Raw genomic sequence first — 13,083 nt, forward strand, 5'->3', positions numbered from 1 at the left:
TGTGGCCTTATGTGTTTCTATCAGCACCAGCTCTATTGCTCCATATAAAACCCCAGTTTGAGGTAATTCTCTGCAGCCCATTTGGAGAATATTCCACTATTGATTCCTGACAGGCTCAGACGCTAATGTTAAGATGCCGCGCAGCCTCCTTGTATGTTCTCTTTGCCAGAGGTGTGATCGGCCAACGAGGGAGCTCAATGAATGCCTATTCCATGGCTGTCACCCAAGCCTGTTTTTCCAGGCACACAGCAGGAAGATGATCACTCCCTTCACGGATGAAGACAGGTCCGAGCAACGGGGGGCCATCGCGCACAGCCGCTATAGCCTCTGCACCTACCCAGACAAGAGGCTGCGTGGCTCATGGCTCATATTGATTGGACATAATATGTTCATGACCTCAGGCCTGGCATGTATAACCACCTGAAGGTTGAGCAGGAACCATTTTTGTATGGTCAGTGGATTCAAAATGTATTATTTGTACTCAGTTCTATCCCATTTTTACAGAATTTTACAGAGTGTGTTTATAGGACTTTCTTGAGGCTTCTTATTTAAAGTTATTTCATCACCTGTTGCATCAGTCTGCAAAGACATTGGCTTCATCTAATTTTTCTTATGTGCAACCTTTTCATTCCCCGTGGATCTCCCATCTTAAACGCAATCTGAGAATCAATGCGGATCCATGGAGGAACAGTGAAAAAGAAGTTTAGACATAAAAATGGGTGTCAAACAATTTTGATCTAATAACAAAAGTGAGGGAAGGACTATGAAAATATGATGACAGGGTCTTTGTCACATCCTGGCTTGTTATGTGATCCCATGATGTTGACATAGGAGTGCACTGCAGTTAAAAAGTCGTGCTGCACAAGCAGATTCAAATAGAGAAGAGAGAAAAGGAGAAAAAAGAAAAAAGAGGACAAGTACACAGTGGTAGCAAGAGTTGAAATAGCGCAATACATTTAACCACTAGAACCCAACACACAATGAGAATACCAAGACAAGACAATGAACCAGTGCCTCAGCTCAGCTTGCCTCCCATTTTTTGTTATTGTTGTAACATACAGCACCACAAATTTTGACCAATCACCCTTTTTTTTCCAATAACAGAAAAAAAGATGAGCAAAAACACGATGGCTCGTTCACTTCAAAGAACCGGCTTACATTGACACTTTCAAGAGACGACTCTAAGAGCTGCTTTATTCATGACCGACCTATCACGAATAAGACTTGGACTCGAGTCAGACTGGAGTCACAATTTTGATGACTTTGGATTCCACTTGACAATACCATCAAAGACTTTCAACTCAACTCTGACATTAATGACTTTGGATTTCATTCTGACTTTAACCTAATGACTTGGAAATATTTTACATATTCAGTGAGTGTGTAGTAAAATGTGTCCCCATTCAAAGTATTCAACCAACATGATCACTATGATGTCATTTACATCACTCCTTTTCTGTGTCACAGTGGTCTTACATTAAAAAAAATGTTATTTATCAATTTTAAAAATATGTTATAATTGTCCAAATGGCGTTTTATATGGTAAACTGTGTATATGATTTGAAAGGATTCTAAAATTTTGACTTCAGACTTGACCCTACCTTTCTTGAGATTTGAAAAATGAAATTAAAGTCCTACTAATCACAGATAAGGAACAGCTTTTATCTGCAACGTCCTCAGAAAGAAGAGACTGGAAACTGGAAACTAATGACAAAATAAGACTCCAAAACCGGACATAGGACAACAACACAGAAGCTCGAGCTGCCTCGCAGAGCATGACAGTCTCATTTTGGTTTTAAATTATTTACGTCAGAGACAGTATCGTATATTTTAGAGCAACTTACTGTGTTATTTGAAATAGTACTTGTATGACTTGTACATATATTGGCATTTCTTCACATATGCCGAATATACACCACCCAGTAGGATAATAGTGTAAACTATGCAGGCTTTTGCGCAGTGAAACAACATCCCACAGTCAGATAATTAGATGTGCAACAGCTACAACTGATACCAGCACAACAGGGTGGGAGAAGAGAGTCTCTGGTGTTAAACTTCACGACCTTGTCCTGGCATTGCACAATACCCAGTGATGATACAATCAAGTGTAAAATTGCTGGGTCAATGTTGTCCCCTTATTCTGTGTCACTTCCACAAAGCAGTGTGAAATTGGTGAGAGTCACTGGATGTAAACCGATCATAAAGAATGCAAGAAATGTAATTGGCCCCATCATTTTTTGGGGGTGTAAACACATCTGTTAATAAACCCAATGTCTGAGCAAGATGCTAGGAAAATAGTGGAATGTTTTTGCTTCACTTTTTTTTGGTTTCACTTAAGATGCGGTGTAATCCCTTGGACCAATAGTAGATAAATGGATATTACTCACCTTTGGTGTCAGTTTCAAGACTCCACTATGCATATTTGCACTTTTCATAAACTTGTGAGTGATTCCTACAGGTCTTAAAGAAACAAAAATAAACTTTTCTGCTGCTTATGAGCTCAACATCTGTTATCATTTGAAGTTTTAAAGAGTCTGTAGCTTGCAGTTCGAACCCTCAGCGCACACAGAGCAAAGCCCATTATCCAACTTCACCCAGACGTCTCTCAAATTGCCCACATTGACTGCAGTTAACTGTCGTTTAGGACTCAGAGCTGATGAGCTGCAGGCAAACACAGAGGACAGGAACGTGAGGACATCAGCTTCTGGAGAGCACGGCTAAATTGAGCGGCATGATGATTCCACCCCCCAGTGGGTTCTTCTGTGCAGGCAACAAGCCTCAGAGTGCGTTTGAAAGCAGAGAAGCTTGCAAACCAACCCATTAACTGCTCTGACCCAGGTCAGGCTGCCTAACGATGGGACACTTTCACAAGCCGCCTTGGACTCTCAGCGCTCATATTGCATAACGGGGAGGATGTGGATAACCTCACATACGAGGGAGAAGAACAATCCCAAGGTGCTAGGTATAATCCCCTTGGCTGGAACAAACTAGATCGCATTGTGAGGAAGGAGCCAATGGCAAACTTCTCAAGGTGACGTCCAAAGAGCGCGTTGAGAAAGTCGTCGTGTTAGCGCCACGCTTTGAAGTACGCTCAGAAGTGGCCAGCTGCAGCGGGATTAAGACCAAACAACTTCCAGCAGGCTGACTTTGTTCACAAGCTCTCCTGAGCTTGGCCTCCTCAGCACAGCGACTGACACTCCTCTAAAGGGGGGGGTCAGTGTGGGCCACAGAAAGTTGCCAGAAGCCTTTCAAAGCTAAATTCAAAATGGACGAGTCAAGTTCTTTAAATGTAGGATGTTTATAAAACTTGCAGATGCTCACTTGCAGCTTTATGTGAGCACCTTTAGTACAATGAACTTTGGTTACCGTCTGGGCGTGATTTTGGTAAAAAATTTACACCACAATTTTGCCTCCGTGTGTATTCTCTGGTTAGTGTATAATTCATTCATTCATTTTCTACCGCTTATCCTCACGAAGGTTGCAGGGGGTGCTGGAGCCTATCCCAGCTGTCTTCGGGCGAGAGGCGGGGTACACCCTGGACTGGTCGCCAGCCAATCACAGGGCACATATAGACAAACAACCATTCACACTCACATTCATACCTATGGACAATTTGGAGTCGCCAATTAACCTAACATTAATGTTTTCGGAACGTGGGATGAAGCCGGAGTACCCGGAGAAAACCCACGCATGCACGGGGAGAACATGCAAACTCCACACAGAGATGGTCGAGAGTGGAATTGAACCCTGGTCTCTTAGCTGTGAAGTCTGCGCGCTAACCACTCATCCGCCGTGCAGCCCGTTAGTGTATAATATTTTGCACATTTTGTCAAGTTATTAATATACTTATTAATATAGTCCATCTGTATTCTCAGAGACGAGATCTCCATACATGAGTTGTGGACATCTTGAGAGGAAGCCAGTGTACCCAGAGAAAACCCACATACGGGGAGAACATGGAACTCCACACAGAGATGTCCAAATGGAGATACAAACCCAGAAATTCCAGATCTCCTTCCTGTGTGGCCACCATGTGGCCTATTTTGAAAATAAATAAAATTGAATCACTTACAATGTACGAAATGTACAGAATTGTAAATACTAAAATCGAAATGGAACTGATCCATAATTAATAACCAAGAATTTACTGTTTGTCAGAATGACAGTGAAAAATCATCCTGTTCTTGCTTTTTCTTCTACTAAAAGGTCTAAAATTACTGATTGCACCCAATGAGAAGATATATTAACGCATGTTATGATGAGAGTTTTTTTTTCCAAGTTAAAATCAATGGCACAATTCCTGCCATGCAAATTCCGCTGACACCACATTATGCACTCTTCCTCTCTTTCCTGACAATGTGCTATTTGTTACATGGAGCCATTCAATAGTTATTCAACATTCAGCCATTCATCACAGCACCTGAAATAAATCATGTAGACTAATAAAGTGAAGAGTTGACAGAACCTCTGTGGTGGTCTGATGGGAAAAGGTATTGTCTAAAGTCATATATTTATCTCAGTTTTGGTACATTTGTGGCAATAAATCTGCAGACACAGAACACTGCCATATTTCTGCTCAATGCTTTATTAGTTATGCTTACTTATTCCTCATTGGAAAAGCCAAACATTTATTTTCCAACTAGTCCATTAAATAGCCATTAGGAGAGTGTGGGTTGTATATCTGAGGTAGTATGGCCCTTAGAGAACGGGCATTTAGGATAATTTAATCATCTGAATGGGCTCCTGGTATCTGTTTGTTGTAGCGCACTGAACATTGATGTGGTGTCTCTGAAGGGAATCAAATACTGTATATAAAACGAAGAGTGACTTTGTTTTATATACTGCTTGAGGCAGCAATGTATGAGGTACACCTCGCCTAGAGGGGACCAAGAGACGAAGCAGCTTGACAAAAATAAAGAATCTTAAAACCTGCTAAGCTAACTTCAGCTATGGTAAATATTGCTAATTTAGTCTCAGTAGTGAGATATCAGAAAGGAGACATTTAACGTAAATGAGAACAGATATTAAAATAATTTACATCCATTCTTTTTCTATGCTGCTTATCCTCACTAGGGTTGCGGGTATGCTGGAGCCTATCCCAGCGGTCTTTGGGCAAGAGGCGGGGTACACCTGGGTGCCCGGGACTTGGTAGTTGGGCCAATCACAGCGAAGTGGGCATGCCCTTAGGCTGTAGGTAGAATAAATTAAAACGGACCAAGAAAATACAGCTGGAACAGGTGCAGATTCTGGAAGATCTATAAAGCTTTCTGTGTTGGTTATTGTGTATAGCTGCTCTATAGGAGTCCACAACTGAATACAAAGGGCTGAAAATGAGCAGTATAGGTCCCCTTTAACTGATTCACAAAACAATGTGTGTTAAACGATAAATAATATTATTGTTTACATTTATTGAGACCAAATAAAGTACTATTTTGATAATATATGATAATAACAATATATAATATCATATATCATAACTCTGTAATGAAACTTTTCTTTTAATATGTCATCATTAACTCTGTAAAGTTGTGGAATTGGTGTTTGTGACGTATTTTCTCACAGGCAATTTGTCTATCAAACTTCAAGACAAATCTTTTTGACAGTCAAATCTTCAAATCTTTGTGTTTTTATAAGTTATTAGTACTGACATTTGAGCTTTTTGTAGTTACATGATGCATTTTTGCTTTCTACTTTTGCTGGGTTTCTGTTTATTTTATTTTTGCTAAGAGCAATATTCCATAGTTGACCTCTAGGCCATACTTTGGACAGCCAGACTGTCTGGAACTTGTCATGGAGAAGTGTGTCGAAGGTTCTGTTGCTGCAAGGGTTGGGCTGCATGGCGAACAAGTATTGCACATCGGTATTTATGTACAATTGGAGATGCACACAGTAGGTACTTCAAGCAAAAAACACTTCCTGACTTTCACTTTTAATCTGCACCCCTAGTTGTTAAATATAGCAACCATGTTGCTAACTTGTCAACACGGATCTCCTCTATGTATGAGGTGTGAAGCGGAACCTGTGATCGTTGGGTGTTTAAGGGGTCAGACTAGTCCGAACATCTACTTTACGTAGGTCGAACTGATGAATCTTAACTCTGATCAAATGTAGAATTACTACAGCTTATGCTTGGACATTAAACATGGCGACAGCTGTTCATCACTCATCAGCATCACTCACTGACGCTGATGCTGGGAAATCTGAGATAGGTTGGATTGCAAGGTGTGAGTAAAGCAGTTAATCTCGCATTAACTGCGCGTACACCGCCACATAGCATACTGTATAATCACTCATAGTAGCAATGCTGTAGGTCACAGTCTGATTGGCTTCTGGCTGCCATGTTCTCGGAATACAGCTTATCTCCAAACAAGAAATCTGGTCACATTTTAATTTGTGACACCCCTACTATATAAAATACCCAGTATATAACATGTATGTACTGTATATAGTTCCATATTTCTGTAGCTTGGTTTTATTCAGTGAACCAGTTGTGATTATATACACTTTTTCTCCTGTTGCTGTGTGTGACGCATTCTAATGCAAGTGATAACAAACAATGCAGGGATTTAAGGGCAATACGTGAACACAATAACAGCACCCTGACAAATGCATTTGCAAGGATACAGGAGAATGTGCCAATTGTCATAAGGGTGGGTCTGCTAGATTGAAGAAGCAGCCTGCTGCAGCTTTTGTTGTTGGGCGTGTTGTTTGTCCTTCCTTAATTCATCTTATCTGCGGCCTGATGCGTTGCTGTTCCCTCCCCGGAGGAAAGACGAGGGCCGGGCCAAGTTAACAACATAAGGCAAAGACGATCCGGACACAATTGAATGCTCGAGCAGGTGGGTGTGAAGCACGGCACTCGCTCCCTCCTTGATAGAACCTCACAGGTGGAGGAAAAGAAACAAGATGTGACGGCTGCTTATCTGGATCGTTAGAAGTGATGAGTAAATAACTTAAGTCATTTAGGAGGACGCCTTTCTGATTAAAAAAGCCAGAGCTGGCTGATATTGCAAAGTGGAGCTGAGCATTTGTTCCAAGTTCTATTCAGGATGTGAAGTGCAGATCAATGCAGCAGGGCTTGCAGGTCCCTGCTGACTCTCTGCAGTGCATCCTCAGCAGGGTCATCAAGGTTACCAGGTTGAACCAGGGCGGGTCGTTTCAAGCTCAATTCTAAAACACTTGACGGTACTTCAAATAAAATCCTTTGTATTTTTTTTGCGGTACGACAAGCACACTGAAAAGAAACAGTAGAACCCACGCTTATTCAACAGCACCTGACACAGCTCATAAAAGCTTGTGGATCATCATATTGTTAAACTGCCTGTCACACTTTTCAATTAATTTAATAACTCGCCCTGTGCTTTGTCCTACAGAGACCCTTTGCTTTCTTATAATATAACAACATCCTAAAAGCCTCGAGCACACCAAGACACAGTGACTGCAGTGCAATAAACAAATTCATGTTGGTGCTGCATGACACACACCAACCAAAAACACAATGTCAACCTGATAAAACCAACCCTTACTACTCCTAATTTGCACACATTGATTTCCTTTTTTCAATTATTAATTCTAATTAGCATAGAGCCAATTGTGCCACGGGGCATTAGGAGTCAATATAAAAGGGCCCGGTCAAAGCGTGAAGACTGATGTTCATTCATAGAATGTCGATATGGGTGCTCCCATCTGGAGCATGAGAAAGTCAAAGCAGACAAAATTATTTTATAGACAGTGACGGAGTTGATAACACCAGACAGCATTTAAGGACTTTTAGAAGTATTTTTTGTTAAATAAAGAATGAGGATAAGCGGTATAGAAAATGGATGGATGGATGTATAGTTGGTCAGTTAGTGTGGTCAGCACCCACAACCAAAAACGGTATGGCCCTGTCATCTTTAGCACAGTCCTTCTCCTGTGTCTTGTGGTACATATAATTTTGGTAAGGATCTTGGTACTGGTGCATTTTTTTTATGTTGCAGTGCATTAAAAATGCATTTTTTATACTGTATTAGTGACAATGAAGTTTGTGCCACTAATGAGAATTCCAAATGATATGACCTGGTCATCTCAAGTAAAATCATACGCCATCATTACCCAGGAAGTGGGTCAATAACATAATTACATAAAAATTATGCAACCATTTCCACCAAATATTATGGAGTTGTGGTTTATATTTACCAATAATTGAAAAATCCATTAAATATTGGTAATGGCTTGTATAAATATGTGGATGATTATTTTTTCCAAACTCACCAGGAGAAGACCAAAGAACAAGAACAAAGTATCAGAACTTTTCCTGCAAAAGACAAGTCTACATGTACTTCATACACAAATAAAAGATAAGAACTCATTCATTCATGTGCTGGAGCCTATCCCAGCTGTCTTTGGGCGAGAGGCGGGGTACACTCTTGACTGGTCGCCAGCCAATCACAGGGCACATATAGACAAACAACCATTCACACTCACATTCATACCTATGGACAATTTGGAGTGGCCAATTAACCTAGCATGTTTTTGGAATGTGGGAGGAAACTGGAGTACCCGGAGAAAACCCACGCATGCACAGAGAGAACATGCCAACTCCACACAGAGATGGCCGAGGGTGGTCTCCTAGCTGTGAGGCCAGTGCGCTAACCACTCTCCACTGTGCAGCCCTCTTTATTAATTTATCATTATTGAATCATTTTTAAAATGAAGCATGTAATCTCTAAAGAACAATCGCGGCATGCTGGTTTGACTCATCTTTGTCCTTTTACGGAGTCAAAGTGTTCAAAAACAAGTGCGCCCTCGAGGCTGTTGTCGCCTATACTTGTCTGCTTTAATGCCTCGCCTTTTCAGCTGCTTTTACCTCACTTGAAATATGTAGACATTATGTTGCGGGAAAAGCGGTCATGCACGCACACACACACACATATATACTATATTTTGCATATATGCGATGTAAATACATATACATGCTTTTTTTGCTGTTTGTTCCCTCATACCCAGGATTAAAAAATAATATGGCCCTGTCATCTTGGGCACCATCAACCTCCGTGAACCAAGACGTGTTTATTTGGCAGTAGTATGCAACAACTATGCAATCATCCACATCATCCACAGAGTTGTTTGTGGTATGGATGACGGTAAGTTCATACATATCTTTCCACTAGGTTGTCATTAACTTATATGTGTTTCAAGTGTTGATCGCAAATGCACTCCATCCCAATTATGACCATCACATAAATGTGTGAGGTTTAAGCCAGAATGTTTCATTATTTACCATTTTTACAATGTCCTTGTTTGCACTTATGCCAGCAAACAGTATTTTTTTCCAACACCAACCAATAAATGTACCTGTCAAGTCACAGGTTATGGATCTGTCCCTTAGTGGGCACACACACAATTTAGTTAGAGTGCCCCTAACACCTCCAAATTAATCTAAACAACACAGAGACATGGGTACACACACACTAAAGAATAATTGCTTTTTAATGACTTTGCATTATGCAAATGATCATTATGAAGCAATAAATTCTTGGGCTGAATTCCTGTATGCCCTAGCATCACAAGTGCCAAAATATATTACCCTCTGTGAGAAAAGTTAAACAATAGGGATTTTTTTCCTGGCATCTATCTGTGGAATTGTATCCATTATTCCTGCATATTGAAATGACTTACACCGTTGTGGAAAAAAATCACCCAAAATACTACCAAAATGGGCTCTCCCGTGCATCCACAATGCAAAATGCTTATAAAGGACTATAAATAGATACATTGAGCTTTTTACAAACATATCTCCGGGATAATATGGATTCTTTTGAGGGTTTTCCGATCAAAATATGAGGAAATCCTGGAGCTCATATGAAATGAATCGCTGGCTCTGAAAGCAGCGTTGCTCTTCTCGCTCTGAAACTCACAATGCCCATGAATAATTCTTCCTCAATTGTCAAAGTTAAAGTGAAGTAAACTTATGAAGCTGTAGATGTAGGAGAGAAAGAGAGAGAGGTTTTAAACATACTCTCGTTACATTACAGGGGCCTCCAAGAAATGAATTGAGCCATCTGCGGGGAAAAAAAAGAATGATGTTCCAGCGGCTGTCAGCAAGAGGCTTCAATTGTGATTGATTGCTGGCACCGGGAGGAGCGTGTCTCCGCTACTAAAACAACATGTCAATACATGTAATCGCTGGTCACTTTTGATTAAACTAAACAAGCAGACGATATAAGAAATCAAATCCATGTAGAATCTTGTTTGAGAGTCCATGCAAGCACCGGTAATATTGATCCGCAGACCTTAAACCCTCTTTTAGTGCCGTTTGGTGGAGGGCGAGTTTGTCTTTCATTCATTTTTTTTAAACGCCTCTGCCGGGAATGAAGGTGTGTCACACAATCATAATATGAGCAAATGTTTAAAGCTGGGAGAATCAAGGTGCAGAATTCTAATACCTCAGGTCACGGTTTGTTTACAATTCCTAAAGATGCCACCATCAGGCACAAAGTGGTTGGAGTTCCTGATTCCCTACCAGCAAAAGAAATGCATTTTAATCTGTCAACGGCATTTCACACTGGGCTGTTTGGTGAACATGGGCCAGTACGCAGCTGGACGACCTGACAAACATCCTGAAGTCCAACGTCTTTCCAATGTTACTTGGTCATGTGGAAGAGACAGAAGAGCAAGCAGGAAGTAAACAATTTATCAGTGTCCTAACTGTGTTTATTTTGTGTAAGTCACAGGCTGTGTTCGAAACCGCATACTTACTACTACTACTACTCATACTAAATCTTTGAGTATGCAGTATGCGATTTTTTAGTATGCGAGAAGTTCCCGGATGCATACTGCATTCGCCAGAAATATTGAATATGTATCATCAGTTTACTACTCACATTCAAATTACCCAGGATTAAACGTGACGTGACGTCACCGCGGAAAAAAAAAAAAACGTTAGCTGAACACTGAGCAGCAGGGTGGACCAAACGGCCGTGTTGAGCAGGATATATTGCGAGTTGGTTCGCTTCTGGTTTTCAAACTAAAAGCCTTTGGTTTTTTGTATGAGAAAAGTAAGGGGTTGTTTTATTTTTAACCAAAAGTGCATTGCTCACTTTGGCAAGCTTAACTTTTTTGCCAAATTCGTACGAACGAAATTGTAAACGGTTGGTATTTGGACGAATATATGGCACACTCGGGATCTAAACGTCCACTTTCTCGCCTGATTTAAAAAAAATAAATAAAGTGATGTATTTATAGAGTAAACCGGAAGTTCTTTAAAGCAGCTGAGTGTGTGACTCAGGTTGTTTTTGATCAGCCATTTCAGTTAAATATATCATACAGCAGATGAACACAGTGATAGATGAGAAATTAAATGACCTTTATAGGATTTACAGAAAGTGTGCAATAATTATTTAAATAAAAGTAGGCAGGTACATACATTTTCAGTGTGTTGGTCTGCTATATGATATATTTCACTGAAATTGCTGATCTAAGCAACCAATGATTCATGAAGGAAAATCTTGAAAAAAAATTATATAAAACTCATATTGATATGTTTGTATATTTCTGATGTATAACATTTGAATGTTAGTTGCTGTGTGCTGAATTTAGTGAATGTAGTGAACCATGAGTCAGACTGTTATGTTGTTGTTCTGGGTCCATATACTGAATTTCCACTAACTTTGGCTTTTGGCTTGACAAGCTCATCGTGAGTTTCTTCATAGGTCATAATTAGCTCCTGCCAAAGAAAAGGCTACCATTTCCTCACTGACTTATATGTCACTTTATGTGGGGCTTATAGACCGGTGCGGCTTACAAAAAGCAATAAAACAAATCTGTTTTTTCCTATAAATTTAGTGGGTGCAGCTTATTCACTGGAATTTACGGAACATTAAGGTGATTTTTATATCACATTCAATAATTTACATTATTTCCTGTGGGACGTTTTCTTCTGTAAACTTTTAAGTCTCCGTAATATTCATGTGTCCCAGTACTTTTGTTTCGCTAATTCCCTTACATTACTATTTAGAAACTAAGGTTTGACTGTTCCAAAGATTGTCCTTTTCCTTCTTCCCATGTGGCAAAAGCAAACAATGTAATTGAATTTCAGGGCTTGTAATGCCTGCATTACTCTAATCACGGCAGAGAAGAGCAGAGTTGTTTATCTCGACCTTGGGAGAATTAACAGAGGGGATCTGTGGGGATGCTAATACACTGGAAAAAAACAACTACCCTGCAAGATCGTAACCTGGCTTTTACTGATCTGATCAAGCACTCGATTGTTTTATTGATATTCAAGAAAGTGACATGCAGGCTGTAAACTCCCACCGTAGTCAAACAATGCTCCAATGTAATTCTTTGCGGCAGAGCCAAGCACTGCATTGTATGTTAAACAATGGAAAAATGAATTAATACATTCAGTCTTTTGTCACCTTATTTTGTGGCTGTATATTAAAATGCTGGATGATTTATCAGTCAGAGATAATGGAAAGGAAGGTGCAGGGTGCCGTGTTATCTTGGGCCGACAACATGCAATAGAATCTCCTGAGAGGGTGGCATGAATGCAGGCGGGGAGTGAGCACAGCTGAATGCAAACTACAACCCCAAATACCCTGGGGCCTGAAGGCAAATTTGATTAAAAGTTTGTTTTTCTTCACTCTCAACAAACGGAGGAACCCGTCGATGCGGCACTGACAGTTAATTGGACTTGGCAGGGCCACGAGTTCATTCGTCAGCATTGTGTGGGGCTTGCCTAGGAGGAGCAGGACAATCGATGTTCCTCAGGACGGCCTGTAATCACTGCACCACTGCGATGAAGTGCAGGGTTAAACATCAGGAGATTGCAGGAGCACAGGAGGATTCAAGAAGGACTGCTGATATTCCCTCAAACGCAAAGTAAAGCAAGGTCACTGCATGCAACAAATGCACCAAACCAGAAGATGGTGAGGACTCGATGCACAATATTCTTGGGAGAGTCCATCTTGTCCTATGACGGCACTTTGTATTCCTTCACACGTCATATGACACAGATTACAGGTAACAAATAACATTACAAATGACAAAATTATTATATTATAAATTTTGAAATTACAAACATTACAAATAACATTTTCC

General features: G+C 40.4%; 1 protein-coding gene across 4 annotated transcripts in view; it reads right to left on the reverse strand.

Moving 5' to 3' along the window:
• Positions 1–13,083, reverse strand: part of megf11 (multiple EGF-like-domains 11) — a 118,680-nt gene that overhangs the window by 41,460 nt on the left and 64,137 nt on the right. The window lies entirely within an intron of this gene.

The sequence above is a fragment of the Doryrhamphus excisus genome, chromosome 6, assembly GCF_030265055.1.
Source record: "Doryrhamphus excisus isolate RoL2022-K1 chromosome 6, RoL_Dexc_1.0, whole genome shotgun sequence".
NCBI classification, from domain to species: domain Eukaryota; kingdom Metazoa; phylum Chordata; class Actinopteri; order Syngnathiformes; family Syngnathidae; genus Doryrhamphus; species Doryrhamphus excisus.